Source organism: Catharus ustulatus, chromosome 6, assembly GCF_009819885.2.
Source record: "Catharus ustulatus isolate bCatUst1 chromosome 6, bCatUst1.pri.v2, whole genome shotgun sequence".
Taxonomy (NCBI): Eukaryota; Metazoa; Chordata; class Aves; order Passeriformes; family Turdidae; genus Catharus; species Catharus ustulatus.
Genome location: NC_046226.1, coordinates 17,429,227 through 17,439,661, shown reverse-complemented (window position 1 = coordinate 17,439,661; position 10,435 = coordinate 17,429,227).

Below are 10,435 nucleotides of genomic sequence, written 5' to 3'. Positions count from 1 at the left end.
GGATGTGCAAGGGCTGGGTGTCCCTCTTTGTCCTTTACATTGCTCCATGGCTGCCCTGGCATTCTGTGCAAGACCAAAGGTGAATTGATCTTTGTAAGAAGAAATGAAAAGGGAGGGGCTGCACAAAATGAATCCAAATCTCCTCCTGCTGAAGCAAGCCTCTCCATGCCCAAGCCCTCAGCCCTCAGCAAGGCAGTGTATTTCTAATCCAGCAGCTGACCTGTTCATGGCCACCTGAGCTGCCAGCTCCTTGGCTCAGCACCCCTGCTGCCACTTCTGCTGTGACGGAATGTCAATCTCTCCTGCAGTGTGTGAGAGCTTTTAACCTCCAGTTTGCACAATTACAAATGAAAACCCAGGGGAAAAGGCAGAGGGGGATGTGAGAACAGGACTGGAGGAAAGAAGGACAATGCTTAAATCCTTAGCAGCTGTGCTTTGAGCTTGCCCTCCATGACCGTAGTGTACAGAGTTTGTACAGCCTTGCACTGTAGGACTCTGCTGTCTTTGGGATATGATACTTAAAATAATGAGTGCACATACACACGCACAGAGGGCTGACTATTTGTACCTGCTAAGGTTCTGATTTTGCATGTTCACAGCTACAAAATCAATAGGTCTCATGTCCCAGGCAATTGAAGAATGATTTTATTTTGTTTCCTGACTGCCCTCCTTACCAGTTTTACTTCAAAGAAAGCTTTTTTCTCTATTATAATTGCCTACCCTAAACTGTAAGAGTAATTTTCTGTGTGTTTTGCGGTCCACAGAGATGTTTCAGAACAAATGGTCTCCAAACCTTGAACACATCTAATTACTGTGTAATTCACCTACCATTTGTCTGTGAGTAGGAAGATTACCTTCAACCTGCTTTGGACTTTTAGCATGAAAGTGGGAATTAAATGTCTGTCCAACAGTCTAGTTCTCAAGGGTTTTTAAATTCTTTTTTCTTTAATGATGTTTTTTTACTTCATCCATTGACATTATTTATAGGAATGACAAGAAAATTTCCAAGCCATAGAATTTTGGACTATTGTTTTAAAAAAAGCCCAAACAACCCCGAATACAGCATAACAGTAGCCTAAAACCTGCTAGTTAAATGCATATCTGTGTCTCCCTCAATGAAACGGAGGGAGGGATTTGAACAGCCTAGTTAAGCTATTGGAACAGATGCTGCAGTTGAGAGGCCTGAAGCTGTGGACAACTTCTGCCAGTCATTTCTGCTATGAAAACATCAGTCAGTCCACAAGTACAGATACATTAGCATGCTTCAGCTGACAAGCTGTCAGTGCACTACTTTCAGACAATGCCTTCACTTTTTGCTTTTTGAGCTTGCTGTTGGTCTTGCCTGCAAAGTCATATCTATATATTACATGTTTCTCATAAAATCACTGGAAATGGACTATCTCTGTTCTGCATCTATGCTTTGAGGGTTCCTGGTACACAGAAATTTCTCTTTCTCCAGTAAGTTCAAATAAGTTATTTTATCCTAAAATATCTGCTGGTGTGGCTAATGGCTAAGAAACAAGAGCAGGCAACTCTTCTGAAAGATAGTAAATGAGAGAAAGGGGCTGTGCAGCAGCAGTACAGGGCAGCAAGACACCTGTGAGTTTCCCCTGTTCATCTCTGGGGCATGTGTCAGCTCCTCCCTGCAGTGAACAATCTCTGGGCTCGAGCAGTAACCAGAGCATTACAGACCTTGACATGTTAGCAAACCTGCCTTGTGGTGCTCCCAGGTTACCTCATCAGTGGGTGCTGCACAGCCTGCTGGGTCACTTCATGGGGCTGCTTCTGCTGCATGAGACAGATGCTTTCCCCTTGTTAAGTTTCTGCAGCTACCAAGTACCAGTGGATGTGCCTCTTGGCTGCTGCTGTGTCTTTTGGGGGCTTTGCAAAATGGATTATCAAAATTACATTCCATGTTTCAAACAACAAGCCACTTTCTTTATGATAGCAGTGATGGGTGATCCCTAGCAAATAAATACTTGACAATATTACAATATAATTTGACAAGTTACTACATGTGGATAAATGCAGTACATGTTATCCTTTCCTGTGACAAAGTATGAGGCCAAAAGGAAGAATGTAGAAAATATCTGTTAGCAAACAGGATGGACTAAGATAGACTACCAGAAAAAAAAAAAAAAAAACCAAACCCAGAGGACGTAGAAAAGGAATTGCTCAAAAAGATTTTAGAGCTCCTTATTTCCACAAGTTGAGCAGATAAATTGATGTAGGCAGCAGCAAGCTGAAAATATACAGGTTTGGGGAAATTTTTCCAACTCATGATGTTCTACTAACCTGGAATTGCAAATTATAAATCCTTGAGAACAAGCTGTTCCAGGTGACTGTTAGCAGAATAGTTACCCAGGATCCCAGTCTGGAAGAAGTTATGCAATGCAGGACATTGGAGTAATCTGATTATGACCTGAAAATAACCACATAGATGGATGAGGCCATGGAGGATGAACCTCTTCATGTTCAGATGAGGATACTGTGGCAATACAGTGTTGAGAGACGTGGCAGCTCTGCCCCATCCTTCATAAAATGTTGTTGATGATAGATCTGGACTAGATGAAACCAATTACTAAAGCGATGAGTCAGGTGGAGTTTAGAGGGGTTATGACTGGGTCATAACATGATTATGATAATGAAACATCAGGTGTGTTTTCAGGAGCATCTTTCATTACAAGAGTAACATCTCTTTAAATGTATTACTCTGAATAGGAAATTACAGTGACTGTCTCTGGAAGGAGAAATGGTTTGGTGTGCCAAATTCAGAGCATTGAGGCACTACCCATAAGCTGAAAATTATGTGCAGGTACCTAAGAATTAATGTGCACTACCTTACAATACACCTATGAAGTGTGATCTAGGATTGAGATGTTATTTACAAGACTGATGCCCTTGCCTTTGCCCTTAAAAGGGTAAAATACCTTTTTGCCATAGGAATGTATCTTTAACATGTAGCCACTGGGATTGAGTGAGGATGATAAAATATACAGCTAAAATAAATAGCTGAGACAGACTAATAAAAAGTAGGTAGTAAAACTTCCATGCTAGGAAGAGTATCACCTACCTGGTGATCTCCAAATCCCAAAGGAGCCATAAGAGGATATCCCGTTTTTGATTCTTGGAAAAACCCCAGCTGATACACAAAATAGACCTACCATGTATAGTATATATTATTTCCAAGTGTATCAGTCAATCTGGCTAGATTGATTCTTTCTGCAAAATGTCTCCTAAGAAATGTCATCTGATGAGTTTAGGTCACCTCTTTGTTAGCATGTGCTGAGTGTATTTCTCCAGGTAATATTCTTAGTCAGCCAGCGATGGCTGCCTAGACAACTGAAGTTGAAAGTGTTTGTTAATAATGGTCAATCAAATAGCAATTCTGTGCCTGCACAGAATGAATATGTAAGAACTGCCATTTCAGCGTGCCTGTTTGGGTGTTTGAAAGAACTAATACTTATTCTACTCACTGGAATTTCCCAACTCCCTGAAATAAATCCACCAGTAAACTGTTCTTTGTGTTGGTAACAGTCATTCAGCGGAATGGAAATGGAAAGTGCTTTGTGTGTGTCCAGCAAGCCCAAGTTGGGAGTTGCACAGAAGTGATGATTAGTTCCTCCTTGATTTTTTATGTGTGACTTGTCAACTCTTCTGTGAATGAGGTATGGAATGAGAGAACCTTGCTGACATGTTTTGAAGGAACAGAGGAAGTTGAAAATTACGAAAACAGATTATATTTTTAGTCCTTCTAAGCTACCATGCTATTTTTGACAAACATATGCATCAGACAGTTTGTATAGAGGTGAAGAGGGCAGAAAGGCACTGTAAGAAAATGGGAGTTTAATTCTAATCTGAATTTGCAGTAGTAAGTTATTTAATTAGAAAATCCACAGACATGCTACCTTTACATAATGGACACAACTAAGTGTTTTCTTTATACTTAATATCAAATATAAATACGTATTTTAAAACGTGTGTCTATGTGTGCATGTGCATGTGTGCGTGTGTGTGTGTGTGTGTGTGTGTGTGTGTATAATATGAACTTTAATACGGATTTTACATTTCAAATTCTGAGAAGTGTCTCTGGGATGCTTGTGGAATGCTGCATCATTGGAAGCAGGAGGCCTTGGGAGGTAGCAGGAAAAACAACTCACAGCCAGTGGAAACAGTTTTATCCATTCCTGTCTAAGCCAAACAGAGGAGACCTTCACTGAGCAGTGAGATTTTAAAAGCTAATCAAAAAGTCCTTCCAATTGCAAATCACAAATGAAAATTGACACTAATGCTGCATATTCAGAAAACTGGCATTTGTGAGAGACTTCTGTTGCTGTTTTCAAATGAAAGAGGTCACTCCTTTACTCATTTGTTTGGTGTTTGTCATAATAACTGTAATTATGAGGCTCTACTGTGATAATTTAATGTAATTTAGCACATAATTAGTGAACAAAAATACTACACAATAATTCTTTCACAGAGCCATGGTGCTAATAAATAGTGGCATTCAGTGACATCTTTTCTGTCATTTTTCCTCATCAGGCTTATGTAGCCTATAGTATTTTTACTAGTCTTGCTGCTTTTTCTTTTTTTTTTTAAGAGTATAAGTATCACATCAGAATTACTGAAATGAGAGCTGCAAAATTTGCTCTGCCCTTTGGCAAAGAACACTAACTTATTCATTATCCAGTGAGTACAGCTTTAAAAAGAGTGTCCTCTGAAAGCTTCATTGTCCTTTCCACGCTCCGATGATGCTCAATAATGTCATCACTGCTGATTCCAGGGGAAAATACTTCTATCAGTGGGAGGGGAACAGTAATTTCAATAGGTTTTTCTGGTGCAAACGTTTTTCAGTTGATCTCTAATACAGGAGACAATCTCTGACGTTTTTATGGAGAAGAGGAAAGGCTTGGCTGTGGTGTATTGGGACCACTCTGCACGCACACCGGAGAAAACTCAGACGATGCACTTGACACATGTCACAATCACGAAGCTGAAGCAAAAGAACTAAAAAACTCCCTTTCAAAACTTCCCCTCCTAAATATTAATGCGACTATGGAAGCACTATTTCGTTTACCTCTCACATCTAGTATCTGAAGTGATGAGTTTTCCAGTCCAACAGCTTAACTTAAATCAGATTTTAAAATATAAGGACTTCCTTAAATTCATGCTTAGCCTTAAAGAAGGTTTATAGGAATATTACTAACATGTATAGATAAATTCCTGATGCAAAGGAATGAAGAATCTTTTCTTGACAGTTCAAGAGGCAGTGGGCACAAATGGAAATGTATAAGATTTCAAACATAAGAAACCAGTTTTTTACTGTAAGAGTGGTCAAACACTGGCACATGTTGCTCAGGGAGGTTCTGGATCATTCATATGGGGAGATACTCAAAGTTCTAATGGATGCAGTCCTGAACAGCCTACAGTAGCTGACCCATCTTGAGCAGAATGGTTGGACTGATGGGCACCTGCAGCTAAAGAAAATTTGAGGAGAAAGAAAAAAGATATCTCAGGACTGCAGTGCCCATAGCCAGATGTTGACTGCATTCATAAAGAATGGGGACAGCACCATATTTGCCTCCACACTGAGATCTTATTAGCATGCCTTAAGGCTGGAAGGGTGTGAGTAGTCCCCCCTTTCCACAAATCTTTTCTCATCAGCTACATTCAAAACCTTTCATTCTAAATCTGAACCCTTATGGTCCTGCCCTTTCTGTATCAGCCTATTATATGGGGATGTGGTTAATCCCCAAGCCCTTGACCTTTAGTGATTTGTACTGCTGTCAAGACACATTATACAGCTTTCCAAACTGCTCTGCACTACAGAAGAAAATGTCCACAGCAGGGCTCTTTTGTTTAAACCACCAGGCAACAGGCATCAGCTTTATCATGCAAACATTTTCTTACTTTTCTTCAAGGGAAACAAGCCTCCCCTGCCATCCCTTCCCCACATGAGTTTCAGTATGAAAAACAGAGCTGAGAAGCTCCAGTAGGTGCAGGAGAGTTGTTTGCAATTTACAAACCAATGAAGACTATGTTATTCCTGCTGGGACAGAAGCTGAGGGGAAAATGTGAGCTTAGTATTAATACCTAGGAAGATGATGGCTTGATTTTTCAAAGAAAAAACTTAATTTTTGAAGCGGCCCATGGCTTTGTTTAAAAAGAAAAAAAAGGTTGCTGCGTTTCAGGAGCAACTGTATGATACTCAGGGACCTCACCTCTACTCTTCATGAGTTTTAGTGGATAAATCACCTATGAAAAGGTGTAGGAATTAGAGGGTGTTGTCCCATTAGCCACAAAGAGAGCAGATGCAGCATGCATGCAGTCTCCCATCCTCAAGGTTCCTTTATTTAAAGATTTAATCTTAGCATAGCAGGGACAATTTCTTCTCCCTACCAGTTCAATTCTTGATTTTTTGAGGACTTTGGCACAGTCTTAGCTGGACTAATGGGAGTTTTGAAGTGGACTGAAAATAGCAACCAATTTCACAACCAATAGTGATGCCTTTCAGCCATCAGCCTAAGCTATATTTTGATGGAGTAAGGACATGAAAAGGATCTTTGGGTCACTCTTGCTGTTTCTCTTAAAACTCCATCTCAATAGCCGTTGCATGAATTAATAGGTGCTGATGTCTGGTGTAGGATCTACGCTCAGCTGTGGTCCTTCTAGCTGGCAAGGGGAATGATGGGATCCAGAGGCACACTAACAAGGGTTACTGAGGTGATGATACACAAAAAGCAGCTCTTTGAATGAAGAATCAAATAGCCTCTGTTTTACAACAGAGATGACTGGGGTAGAGTTGACAGATTTAATATGGTCACAGTGTTTTGGAGAAAGTGAGTGGGAAATTATAATTACTAGCCCTTGCAACACAAGCTAGCTAATGATGTTAACTCTTGGCTAGTATAAAACAAACAACATGAAGTCTGTTACCCCCACACAAGAGTTCCAATATTAAAACCATGAGATGCATTGCTATAAACAGCTGTGGAGGGCAAAAGTTCAGAAAGTGATAAGACAACTTCAGGAAGGGTAGGTCTGTCCAGACCTATCAGGTATCAAACCTTAGCAGCAGCCTGAAGCTCAAAAAGTTCCCAGCCTGCTCCCCACTGAAGACTGGAGGCTGCTGCTGCAAAGGGATCATTCTGTCCACACCTCATTTTGCTCCTTCCTGAGCATCCTCTCCTGACAGCTGCTGGAGCCTGTAAGGGATAGACTGTAGACAGACCCATAGTCTATAGACCTATCTATAGTTATGTGTTGGGTTTGCCACCCACGATGTTAAGCGTGTCTATAGGTGTTACAGTCCTGATAGGACAGAAATTCATGGCAACAACAGCGTCAAGTCTGAAGCCAAACATGCATGTGATTCATATTTTGCCCCTGTAACAAAGATCCTGCTGTGTTTTCTGCGCAGTGTCACAGCTAAACCACGTGGGTCACATTTCACAGTGATTTCTCTCCACACTGTTGTGTTTTGTAACAGCATTGCAAGGATTTCCAACCAGTGTAAAGACAGTTTTCTTGCATTCCCTTTTGCTGCTGGCCTATCCACCCACACTTCCCTTCACTGGCTGTTGACACAGTTGAGCCCTCTCCTTCAGCAGTTCTCTCTCCCTGGCTTCCCCAGCCCCATTCATGCCAAGCTGATATGGTTTTCAGAAAGGAGGAATCTGCTTGGCAAAGGGAAAGGTGGGGTAAAGGGGCAGAAACAGCTGGAGAATTCGTCAGGCTATTCCCCCACTCAGCTCCAGCCACATTCCCTCCTCGTGCCTCACGCCCATGTTTCCAAGCTCATTTGTAATCCATTGCAATAGCTCTCAGTCTTTCCTGTGCTTTGAATTTGCAAATCAGTCTACCTGTCTAGAGCCATATCAGATGTTTTCAGCCAGCTCCTCTCCTTCACCCTGTCAGCCTCTGTGCCTAGCTGAGGAGGCTCAGGAGTGGGGCAGGGCAAGCCGTGACTGCTGTGAATCTTCTCCATCTGAGGGGACCAGAGGCACTGTCTGCAGCAAAGCTTGCCATGGCAATTTAAGACTTTACCATCTACAGCTCCCTCTTTTTTGGAGGCTTGCTATTTCACAGTGGAACAGAGCAAGTAGCTGTTCCCACCTTAAGTGACTTGCTCCTCACTCCCCTCATCAGCTTAAGCCAGGTTTGAAAGTTGAGACAGTGGTCACACTGACACAGGACCACTCCTTCTGTCCCTGTCACAGAACAAGAGCTTGGTCTGTCGTGAGATCTCCCTTCCATTTTCTGTGTTCATCAGGAAACTACACATATGCAGACATGGTCTTTGCTAAGAAATAAGTGACTTTTTTGATTGTGTTTCTCACTATAATTAACTCAACAGAGACAAGATATGTTTGTTTTGCTTAGGGAACTACAGTAGGCAGTGCCAGCTCTAGAAACAGCTGTTGGCTGCAGCTGAATTAATTTTTTTCATTCTCCTCTCCTCTGGAATATGTAGACTAAGGTAAAGATGCACATTTTGTAACTGAATCTCAGTTTTACTAAATTTCTTCTGTGAGAAGGAATCCTGAAAAAGCCTTCTAAATCATAAAAGTATTTTGTTGAGATGCTTTCAAATACTCTTTTAATTAACAGCAATATTTTATTTAGAAATTTTCCTTCCTGATTTGTAGGCTCAAACAAAACATTCTGGGTCATTTTTCTGCTTCTTTGAATTGATAAAAGAAATTCCCCCATATTTTTGATAGCACAAAATGTCTGTGTTATCTTATTGCGATTGATCTGAATTCCCAACCTAGATTCAATTATGTATTTTTTTTTAATGTGAAAGAATCAAAGCATCAGTTATTAGCACTTCTCACAGTGCACCTTATTTATTTCACAGTAGAAGCAATGCTTTCCTATGCTTCATTGCTTCCTATTTTATACAGTCTTCCTGTGTTGCCCTGACAATTCCTCTGCCTCCTCCTGGCTGTCCTCACCTCTCCAGACCCTTCTATTGTATCCTTCTGCTCTATATAGGTCACTACTGCACTTCCCTGAAGCCTCCCCTTGTCGTTTCTGAAATGAGATGCTTCATTAGCCACTCTTCAGTCTTTTGGCATTACTGACTTCTGCAGTCAGCTTGCAGACACCTCTGCTAGTGGCTGTCTTCCCCTTCTTGCCCTACAGAAATAGTGCCAAACACATTCATGAGTCAGAAACTCTGGGGAATGCCCATTAGTGTGCGATGGGTTTCTCTTGGGTGTGCTTCACACTGTGGATCCTATGAAACCTCATTATGTTTCTTTTCTATTTAGATGCTCAACATAGCTAATATTTGAGGAGGACAGATGCAAGGTTTTAACATGTTAAAAAACTCCTTACATTGCTGTGTTTTGGGGTAGAGGGAGGAGATTTGCAAATGAGAAGCAGCTCTATGCTACCAGCTCAAATGACTCTTATTATGCCCTAAGAAAAAGAAAACTAAATGAAGAGGATTATGTACATGAGTCTGTGTGGCTCCCTGCCCCCTGCCACAGCAGCACTGAAAACAAACAAGGCACGAAGGCTGTCTTCTGCTGGGAAGAGGCAAGGTAGGACACAGGGAGAACAAAGCGTGCGTGCTCCCGAGCTCTGCACACAATCACCAACAAATAAGCCTGGCAGCATCTCCACTGTCTGTAGGAGTGTGCTCCATACAGCTAATCCCTGTGTCCTGAGTTGCCATCTGGAATATACTGCGAGCAGGTCTGTGTAGCAGAGGTGTTGCAAGCCTGTGACGAGCCAGGCAGTGCACCCAGGGCTGCCAGCAGCCACAGGCTGTTCTTGCTCAGTCGCACTTGGAGCCTAACACACAAAATGTACCCAGTGAAGGGCAACTGCCCTTTGGGAGAGGTCTCCTGGAGATAAAAGCCTGAGCTGTACCAGCAGTATTTCCCTCACAAAGTGTGGGAGTGGGATGGCCCACAGAACGCTGCTTGGGGCACCACCAGAACCCTGTGCCTGGGAGCTTTTCAGAGAGCAGAAGAAATATCAACAAGAAGCAAAAAATGCTGAAATCCAGTGAGAGGATGCTTGGTCCTCTCTGTGCTAGGAATGAAGGCCAGGCAAAGGCCATGTGGCAGCTGGGGGCCCTGTTACCCACCCCACAGTGCACATTGCTGCCCATCACACACAGTCTCTGTCAACTGCTCATTTCACACAGCAGCATCCTGGCACTCCCTGTCACCCTATGTGCTGGCCCAGGGCCTCTGGCAGAGCCCCAGCAGCTCATCTGAGAGCCCCATGGTGTTCCCCCACCTCTGTGGAGCAGGGGGCCCATGCCCCCCTCCAAGCATCAGGGGGCCCGCACTGCTTTTCCACTCTTCAGCAGCCACAAGGCTTTTGGTGGGGGTAGGGGTCATGTGCAGGCTCTTTACAGATATTGCTGTTTCTGCTTCTGCTGGGTAATATGGGCTTTGTCTCTCCTGTTCATTGC